This window comes from Amblyomma mixtum, chromosome 3, assembly GCF_055824585.1.
Source record: "Amblyomma mixtum isolate Tamu chromosome 3, ASM5582458v1, whole genome shotgun sequence".
In the NCBI taxonomy this organism is placed as follows: Eukaryota; Metazoa; Arthropoda; class Arachnida; order Ixodida; family Ixodidae; genus Amblyomma; species Amblyomma mixtum.
In genome coordinates, this window is record NC_143014.1 from 255,495,730 (window position 1) to 255,504,960 (window position 9,231).

Here is a 9,231-nt window from a genome sequence, read left to right on the forward strand (position 1 = left end):
AAGCCCAAGAAACAACCCTGCATCTAGAGGTGAAGCGATGTTCTCGCATGAGGCGTAATTTCCCCAAGTAAAAATATGTAGCGATGCATAAACTCAGCATCTTGCCCACTTAGATCTTGTTCTAGTTGTGCCATCTTTCTGTTTCACAATCAGAATGGCACCCTTTAAACAATATTACCGAAAACTGATCTTTTTCTCCACGAATTTTTCTTGAAGACGCCACAAAGGAAGTAAAAATGAATGCTGTGGTCAACCTGGTAAATAAGTACAAATTTAAGTAATAAATTCTCATCTGTGCTGCGACACGCCGGTGTACTTCTGCTCTGACTAGACACAAGTGCACTGTTCTGTTCACAAATCATTGATGAAAACTTTTGGCTAGATTATGCATAGTTAAATTTGCTCTCCTATAAATATGGACTTGATATAAATTTTGATTGCCTTCTCGCCGGGATCCATTATTATGCGCCTGTTTACCGTTCAACTTTTCTGCATAATTACTATTCCTGTTATAAACAGAGATACCAAAATTTGAGTGTCCTCTTGAATACAACGTCGTCGCAGGAATGTAAGCAAATCGACAACCATTTTTAAATTGTACACATGCACTCAGTACGGTGCCACCGCGGTTGATCACTGGTTATGGTGCTCGGCTGCTAACCCCTAAAACACGGGTCAGATCGCGGACGCGGTGCTCGGAATACGATGGAGGCGGAATGCTGGAGGCGCGTGTACTGCACGATAGCATTGCACATTACAGAAACTCAAATGCTCGAAACTATCTGGAGTCCTCCACTACGGCGTGCCTCACAGCCTGAGTCCCTTTGGTACATTAAGATCCATAAAACCAAGCACTCAGTATGACTTGCAAAGACCGATTGTAGTTCAACCTTAATAAAGGGCAGTATTAGAGACCAGTGCTAGCGCAAACATATACCTGCTAATCGAAAGTGCACTACGGCTTTTGCAGTGTCTTTCACGGCGCATTCAAAATACATACAGCCCACATTGCGCTGATGTCGCCACCGACTCGTTGCCGGTCACACTAAACACGACAGTCCATGAAATGGGTAAACTATTCTTTTATTCTTTTTGCTTGAGAAGCTGCCTCAACATCTGGACACACCTCATGAGACCGAATGGCCAGCTTTTACTTTTCCCTGCTTCCAAAACACGCACTATCCCTGCGCTAGGCCCGCAAACAGCTTAGAGACACCGAGAAATTCTGATCTAGGATAAGAGAGGGAATGAGACACTTACTGAGGCCCTGCTGACTCTGCTGAGGATGCATGCGCAGAAGACTCATTTTGAGCTAGCGCTGTGTGTAAACTGAGTCCTCCCTTCATTCGCATCAGCAGAGTAGTTTAAATGCAATGCGCGACACGGAAATTGTCGACAGTATCATCCGGCGCACAAAAGCAACTGAGAAGAGAAAGCTCCGGAGCAAAGTTACCCTGAAGGTCACTGTTAGGATGGCCGGCGGCTCTGACTGGAAGGTGGACCTCCGTGCGGAGGCTCCTCCAAGGAGTAGGCATCCCTTGGCTTTGAACGCGGTGGTGGCGGTAGTCGCCATAGCCTTGTGCTCCGGGGGTTCTCTTGGGGCGCTGGACCAAGGCGAGCCCTCGGCAAGCTATTCGAACGGGGGCCGCCGAATTGCCCGCGCTGCCGTTCTCGCGCGCTGCTCTCTGCTCTTCTGGCAGTAGCCCGCTCCTTCTCCGAGGTGATTCCGCAGCGCTCGTTGGAGTGTCCAGCCAGCGGCACGTCGGTCGTGAGGGCTGCGGTGGGGGCACAGATGGTAACCACGTCTGCTGAAAGAAAGCATTCGCGAAGATGGCGTTCACTCGATGCCGCGCGCAGCTCGAGCAGCCGAGCCGAAGGCTGTTGTTGTTGTTGTTGTTGTTGTCCTCTAGAAAATGGCGCATACCCACTGCGGGGGATTGGCCAAGACACAGGCGGCAACTGATAGGTGTACAAAATGTTAAACAAGAAAATAATGGTGGGGAAAAATAAAATAATCATGAAGGCAACGATAGGAGCACAAGTTTCTTTTTTCTCCCTTGCTTCTTGTTCTACTGCGCGCGCCGTAACAAAGGAAAACATCCGCTTTGGTATAAGTTGACAAATACATTACACTGCAAAAGTGCGTGAGAAAGTAATGTTTTTTAACAATTCGGCCTAAGGGTGGACTATGAAAAAGCAAATTAGTTTCTTTTGCGCATTATAGAAGACACTGAACATCGCGAACACGAACGTCGGACGCCCGTGAAAATAGGCCGCTTCAAATTTGTCACAAGGAATATCTGTAGAAGAAAAGTGCTAAAGAGTGGGCACTCGCACCTAATGTTTTCGCGCAATGAGTAGAAGTTTCCTTTCCTGATCTGCTTTTGAGCACGCAGAAAATAACGAGGCAGGCAATCGTCTCAAATTACTTAGTCGGAGCACGCGACCGTTTTATGAGCCGCTCAACCTTGTGCGCTACGTTTCTTCAGTGCTCGTCTTGCATGTGGTGATCGGCGCACTTTTGGCAATCTGTTGGCTTCTGAGACCAGGTTCTGTTGGCGATCGCTTAGGTAGATGGCCTATAGCCATCTACCTCAGGATACATGGGGATCACATTAGAAATTATAGAGGCAACCGGAAAAACTGTAAAGAGTCCGCACAATACTGATGACGCGTGTAACTGCGCGAAAGTGGTATGACAACATGAAGTAGACGCACCACACTTGCAAGCGCAGACTGTCAATTTTATTGCTCAGTGAAGCGGAAGGCGCATTTAAGCGATATCTGTGGCGCTCTGATAAGTTTCCAAACATGCCACCATGAAGCGCCATCCAGTGCTTCATCGTTGGTGCGTTAAGAAATGCGTGTTTTTTGTTTCTATAGCCAAGTAGCTCCCACGCTTGCTTTGCAAAGCATATTTCTACCATATTGATTTGAACGGCCGGCTCAGTGATAGCTTCGCTTCAGACTGTTCCTAATTCGTATTCTAGAAATTGAAAACTGGCGACAATTAGCCTGCGTATAACATGTTTGACAACTGATAAAAGAGTCACATCGAGCGCTTAGATATACCTGGCACTTCCCCAATGGCCAGGTCGCCGTCTCGCACTCCGGCGGCCCCAGATAGACTCCCGCGTAGACCCCAATATTGTTCTCGTACCAATTCTTTATTTATTGCGATATAAGAGCGGGCATTTTTGAGGGCAACCTCTGTCTACTGATGAACCAAGGAAGGTTTTCGCCTAAAAAAGTTGTTTGACGTGAATGTTTAATTATCCGAACGGTGCTTTCAATCAAAACCAGTGTCATAGGTCGTGGGATGGCAAAGAAGAGTGCCTCCTTTCTGCAATAACTTCCGCTTCCTATTGTAGAACCGCGACAAAGTACCACAGCCTTTTCGAGAATAAACAACAGAGAAAGCAGTGAACTAGAACTTACCTGAAAAATTACTCAAATACAAAAGTAAGGGCCACAGTTTCAGATTCAATTTAACGCGAAGCTGTCGGGTGAGCAAAAACAGCGCTATTTAAATATGGTCGCGGGAACACATGAAAATTCTGTGGGTCTCTCTACAAGCTTAGCGTTTGGTAAAATCGTCCGTTCACCTCCGAATCCTAATTCAGAAAAACTAGGAAAGCAGTCTCTCCGATCTCGTTCCGACTACGCATTCAGCCGAAGCCACCAGCTGTCGACGAAAAGATACGAAGTACAGTTTCTGCACTGACAAAAATATCATGATGAATGTTGCACACCCCATTGTAGCTCTGAGATAAAACTTGAGGCCTCAGAGCTTTGAAAACGAACGTTCCGCTTCGGCGCTGCTGACGGGGAAAGTGGCCAGAATGTGCAGCAGACGGCGGGTGCCTGAATACTATGCCTTCGAGCAAAGGGAAGCCGCCTGTGCCGCGGAGGTGGACTGAACATCGCTGTTCTTCCATTTCTGTTTCCAGACAAGAACTTCGCCAGAGAGCTCATTGCACGAAATAAACCCTAGTAGAGTGTAGAATATTTTTCTGCCTCTGCAACTTTTTCCGCTCTGGCGATGTTTTGGGGTAGCAGTGCAGAAAGAAGCTCAATGGCACTCATTTGCTCTCTGAATTACTCCGAAAGCTGCGCGTGGAAGTTGTCAAGGAAGGAAAGGAATACAAACAGCAACCTAAAGAACTACTCACAGCTGACATTGCAATGTTCCTTAAGGGCCTTTCACTTGCGATCAAAAGGGGCATTTCGAGCTATATATCGACTTGCCCGAACAGCTGTTCCACTGTTTTAAGTATCGTCGAATACCTCCTCTCTCGCAACCCGACAACAGCCTCGTTCATCTTTATCGGCATGGCCGTTCCCTGAACTAAGTCGACTGTCGGGCACCGAAGCTGCGTTGACAACGGAAGCATTGGGGGCAAAATCCTTGCGCGTATAGCATCGGTTACCACGAATAAGGCAGTGAGAACGCACATCAAGAGATGGTGTGGTTTAATGGCTGTTTCTGAGTTTGCTTCTTGAAGGTTTTCGAGAGCTGCAACAACCGCAAGAAAGAGTTCGAGAAATGTCTGGGTGGCTTCGTTCCACTCCACCCACCAAGAATCGCAGAACGCGTGCAGCCGCTCTTTCGCCTTCCCTGTGTGTTTTCGGGTAAGTAGAGCTGTCATTTGAGCAGATTTTCGAAAAAACGCTTACATTTCCCGGACGGCCCCAGTGGCATTACGGATGTCGAAAAGAGTGCACGAATCACAGACAGCCAGGTTCAGGCAGTGTTTAGCGCAGCGGGTACGCAACGCGGCTGGGTGCTCTTGAAGAATAACTGCCACTCCATTCAAATGGCTACCAATGTCTTGTGGGTCATGTTTTAGGTGCCCTATGGTTTCCGATTTGAAAACATGCGCTCGGAGATAAAAAAAATGCCCTCCGTCGAGCCGGATTCGAACCAGCGACCTATGGATGTCAGTAACACGAAACCTCTACAGTCCACCGCTCTACCAACTGAGCTATCGACGGCTTTTTTTTTTCTTTATTGCCGGAAAACAATACATGCGCAGGCATAAAAAGTCGCTAGCCAGACTTTGGCTAAGGCGACGGATTAAAACATTTTCATTTCGATCAATTTGTCCATAACTGCCACCCACTCCGGTGGCTGAGGTTGACTGCGGAGAACATCTCTCAGAGAAACTACACTTTCTATAAAGTTTTCCCTGACTGGTTTCACATTTGCGTCTGCGTGCCTAGCCGCCATCCTAGTTTTCCAGATGCTGTGGAGGCCCAGTAGCATAAACATATCGTATGGCACTTCGCCACTTTCTATAGGCAGGAACCGGATGCCATATGGAGTAACAGGTAGCTCTTTTTTTTAAAGTTCTTTGCAAGATATCCCAGTGGAAAACCGGGTCCCAGCAGTCGATAAAGACATGTTCAATGGTCTCGGGTTTTTTGCACAGTGTGCAGTCGACGTTCCATGGTACGAAAATGCCTTTATCAAAGTTGCGCGGGCCTATTGCAAAAAGACCGGGTGCGAAGTTAACTGGGATAAGTGCATTGGATTTTGGCACGGTGATTGGGAGAGCACACCCGCAGTGTTTGCTAACATGCAATGGACGACCTCCCCTGCGAAGTATTTGGGGGTACCCTTAGAGCACTATAAGAACAGTACAGAGTTGTGGGGTGAGGTAACGCAGAGTGCAAGGAAAAAAGCGGATGGATGGAAAGGACGTGACCTTTCTGTTTTCGCGCGTGCAAGTGTGTGCAATGTATTTTTGATAGCCAGAATTTGGTATTTTTTGCAGTTTTTGCTCATCACCAGAGCAAACGTGCAGAAGCTGCATAGAGTGTTTGCTGTTTTTATTTGGAGCTCGAATTGGGAGCGAACTAGTCGAGCTAATTTGTTCCAACCGGTCAAAAGAGGTGGCCTTGGACTTTCCAACTTGTTTCTGAAACAAGTTTTCTCAAGATTTTTGTTTCTACGTGATCAAACCGATCCTTTGTTGCACACAATGTTGCAGGTGCGCTTAGGAAATGTGTTACCGGAATTTGTTGTGTCCAGTTTCCCAGCCACGAATCGTGCTGTAACTGGGTTTTTACGTGAAGTTGTGGCTGCCTTTCACATTTTGAGCTCTCATTTTTCGACTGAATATCTGGCTGCTGTACCCAGGAAAAAATTGTACAAGGATTTGTTAGATATCTTTATACCTGTACCCTTATACCGATCCTTTTACTGCGGAGGCCCAGGCAAAGATGTGCTAAATCGAGTTAAGAAGATGCCGGTAAGACCGAACGTCAAATCCTTTTTCTTTAAATTACACTCGGGTACCCTTCCGGTGAAAACATGGCTAAACGATAGAGCTATCGACGGCGACGGATTCGAAACCGGTTTCTTTGCCTCAATTATGGCGTGTAACGCCCCAATTTATTCAGAAGTCATCGTGCCAGATTATAGATTACGTTTACCCTTGACGGGACAATGCCCTCCGGTGGCTTGCGCTCCAATTTACTATCGTCGCGTTATGCATCAGGAGATTCTTTGTCGTTTTGCTTTGCCTTGTTAGGTTTATTAGACATTTATGTTTGTCCTATTTTCTTGATTTCTTTTCATCACATTGCAGCGGTTGTCATTATACATTCAATTATGCTTTTTTCACAAGCACATGACAAATACAAATGGAGGTTTGAACCTGGCCGTTATTTATAGCCGTATCAGCTTTTAGAATTTCTAAAACGCAATTACCACCACGCTGCGGGTAGACAGGTGCTTTCCATCGAGCGAACCATTCAGAATAACGGCATCCTTGGCGCCTTGGCGCGCGCACTGCACCGCCCACCAGTTGAACTCGCTCCATAGCTCACGTACACGAGAACTTCTCTCTCCAGTCTGGTATGGAGCAGCGAGCAAAGACGTGCGCCGCACCGTGGCTAGGTTGACCACCCTGCGCGGACGGGACAATAAAGTCTATGTGGCCCGTCGGCCATGCAGTAGCCCGTACTGCTGGGCGTTACATGTAGCGCATGGTGCAAAGACGCGCGACTTTTAAAAGGCTCGCGAAAAGCTCACAATTTTTTTGGCCACAGCGCCCTGGGTAAGGACGTTTTCGAAATTCTAAAAACTGGTACGCCTATAGGCCGAATGCGCTGCGTCGCTGCCGGCCGCCATCTGGTGCTTCAATAGTACACATAGCGCCCTCTGTGGACAGCAGCCGAACAAGGCGTCTGTTCCCGCACTCTGCCCGCCGCGTCGTCAGCCGGTCACCGCCATGGCGCAGCGCGGTACAGCCCTGAGTGCTAGGCGTAAAAGGGTCACTTCGGTATACTGTTGGCGCGTGCGGATGCCATAAACGCTTCGCCAATACTGCCAGGTAGCTTCCAAAAGTGGGTTTTATCGATTCCCGTGGAGGACGAGCGGAGAGAACGCTGGATCAGAGTGGTTCAGCGTGCAAGATCGACAAAGCCTTCGTTTGTTTCGGAGCTTTCCGGTTCTTCGCGTTTCCGGTAAAAATTGCAAAGTAGTCGCTTTTTTTTTGTCATCGAAAGCCCGGATGGAGAATTGTGGCAACCGGTGCGGGGCCCAACACGCATTTGCAGCGCCCATTTCGTGGGAAATCGCAAAAGCACCATCGCCAATATCAGCCTGCTTACGTGCCAAGCATATTTCCGTCGTACTACGGAAGGTGTGACGGCGCCTTACCGGAATCAGAACTGGAGAGTTTCGGCAGGTGTGCACTACAGAGGGGCTAGTGATGTGCCGTTTAAGTTCATGCGGGAGAAAAAGCTCTGTTATCTTTTTCGTTTTTGTACAACGCTCCAGCGCATGTGTCGTTCTTTCTCCCCCTCTTGTTTGTTTCTTTATATTCCTTCGCACTCGCGGTGAATAAACATTTGGAAGTTGCGCCTGTCCCGTCTCGCTTGCTGTGGTTGTCCTTTTCGGCGCTGCTTTTTGTTCGGAGCTCTGATTTTGTACTCTTAGACTCCTAACTTTGTTTAACTTACGTTGCAAAGCTTGTTTTTCTTTTTTGGCTGGGTTGCACACGGCTCACACAGTTTAGGTTGTGTTGTGCACTAACATGGTTGCTCGCCCAAATTTTCTACAGCTCAGCGACGAAGCGAGTCGCTGCCAGCGGCGGCAACCCCAGCTGCAGGAGGTAGCTGCTGATGAAAACATCCTCTTCCCTACAACGCCGTCTGCCAGGGCTTCAAATATGCTCGTCCTGGTTTTAATCCGATGTGCTGCGGAGCTTGTCACTCGGAGGTGTCTTTCTAGATGCCACCTGTAATAAATCACGCATGAAATTGCTATACAGGGAAACTAAGAGGTCGCACGTCAAGTGTAAAACATTAACAAACCTGTTCATAGCTGCTTGACTTTTGGTTACTAAAGCAATCTCGACCTTTTCGTCAAGATTTTTCCACACACACTTCTCTTGAAGGGTTGTTTTCCTTGGTGGACAGTGCTGAGCACATCGCACCTTTTCAGCTTTAGGAGTCACACAGATACCACCTCAAACGCACTGAACAAGTGTCGCTCGTTTTTTTTTTAAATTCTCCTTATCAGGTGGGCGTTTGGGGGGCCTGTAGTCTCAACAGCATCTGAAGGTGGCGTTCCTTGCTCTTTGATCTTGACAATTTCATGATCAAGAACATGCCTGAATGCGCATCTGAGGTCCAGAAACTGAGCGTGAACGACGGCCGGTTCGAGTTCCTGCCGTACGGGCGTTGGCAGAGGCCGTCCTAGGTGAAAGTTATTGAAAACGCATAAAATTATTATTGTGGTGGGAAAAATCAATCACTCTTACTTAGAAAGAGGTCCTTGACCAATTTCTTCGTGTCGAGCGTTGGGCGGGATGGCGGCTTGTTCCACGCACATGGCAGTTCCGTGCACGACGTATGGTGGTGGTTGTTTATGTGAACAGCCAGCGCCGCAGCGTGCTTGCATGAGCCCTCAGGATCTTCCGATCGACTCCCGAAAGCTGAGGAACCATATTAAGAGCTCAGGCACGTGGGCACGTGTTACCTTGCCCATAGAACAGGCGCAGACACCCGCCATGGAAGGAGAAGAAAAAGCAACAGTCGGAAGGCGCAGAAACACCGATCCAGAAGTGGTAGCTTGGGAGTTCGCAGAAAAGCAGCGAGAGCTTTTCGCTTTGAGATGTCCAGGCTTAACCTTGGGTAAGCAACAGCCAATTTCTTTTTCTCTAGAATATCAAGAAATGGATTGTGCTTTGTTCCACTAACGAGTTCAGCATACGTAGA

General features: G+C 47.9%; 1 non-coding gene across 1 annotated transcript; it reads right to left on the reverse strand.

The window, feature by feature from the left end:
- Positions 1-4,904: 4,904 nt before the first annotated feature.
- TRNAY-GUA (transfer RNA tyrosine (anticodon GUA)) lies at positions 4,905-4,995 on the reverse strand. The gene is given in 2 exon segments: positions 4,905-4,940; positions 4,959-4,995. It is a non-coding gene; the product is annotated as a tRNA-Tyr (tRNA).
- Between the last annotated feature and the right edge of the window lie 4,236 nt (positions 4,996-9,231).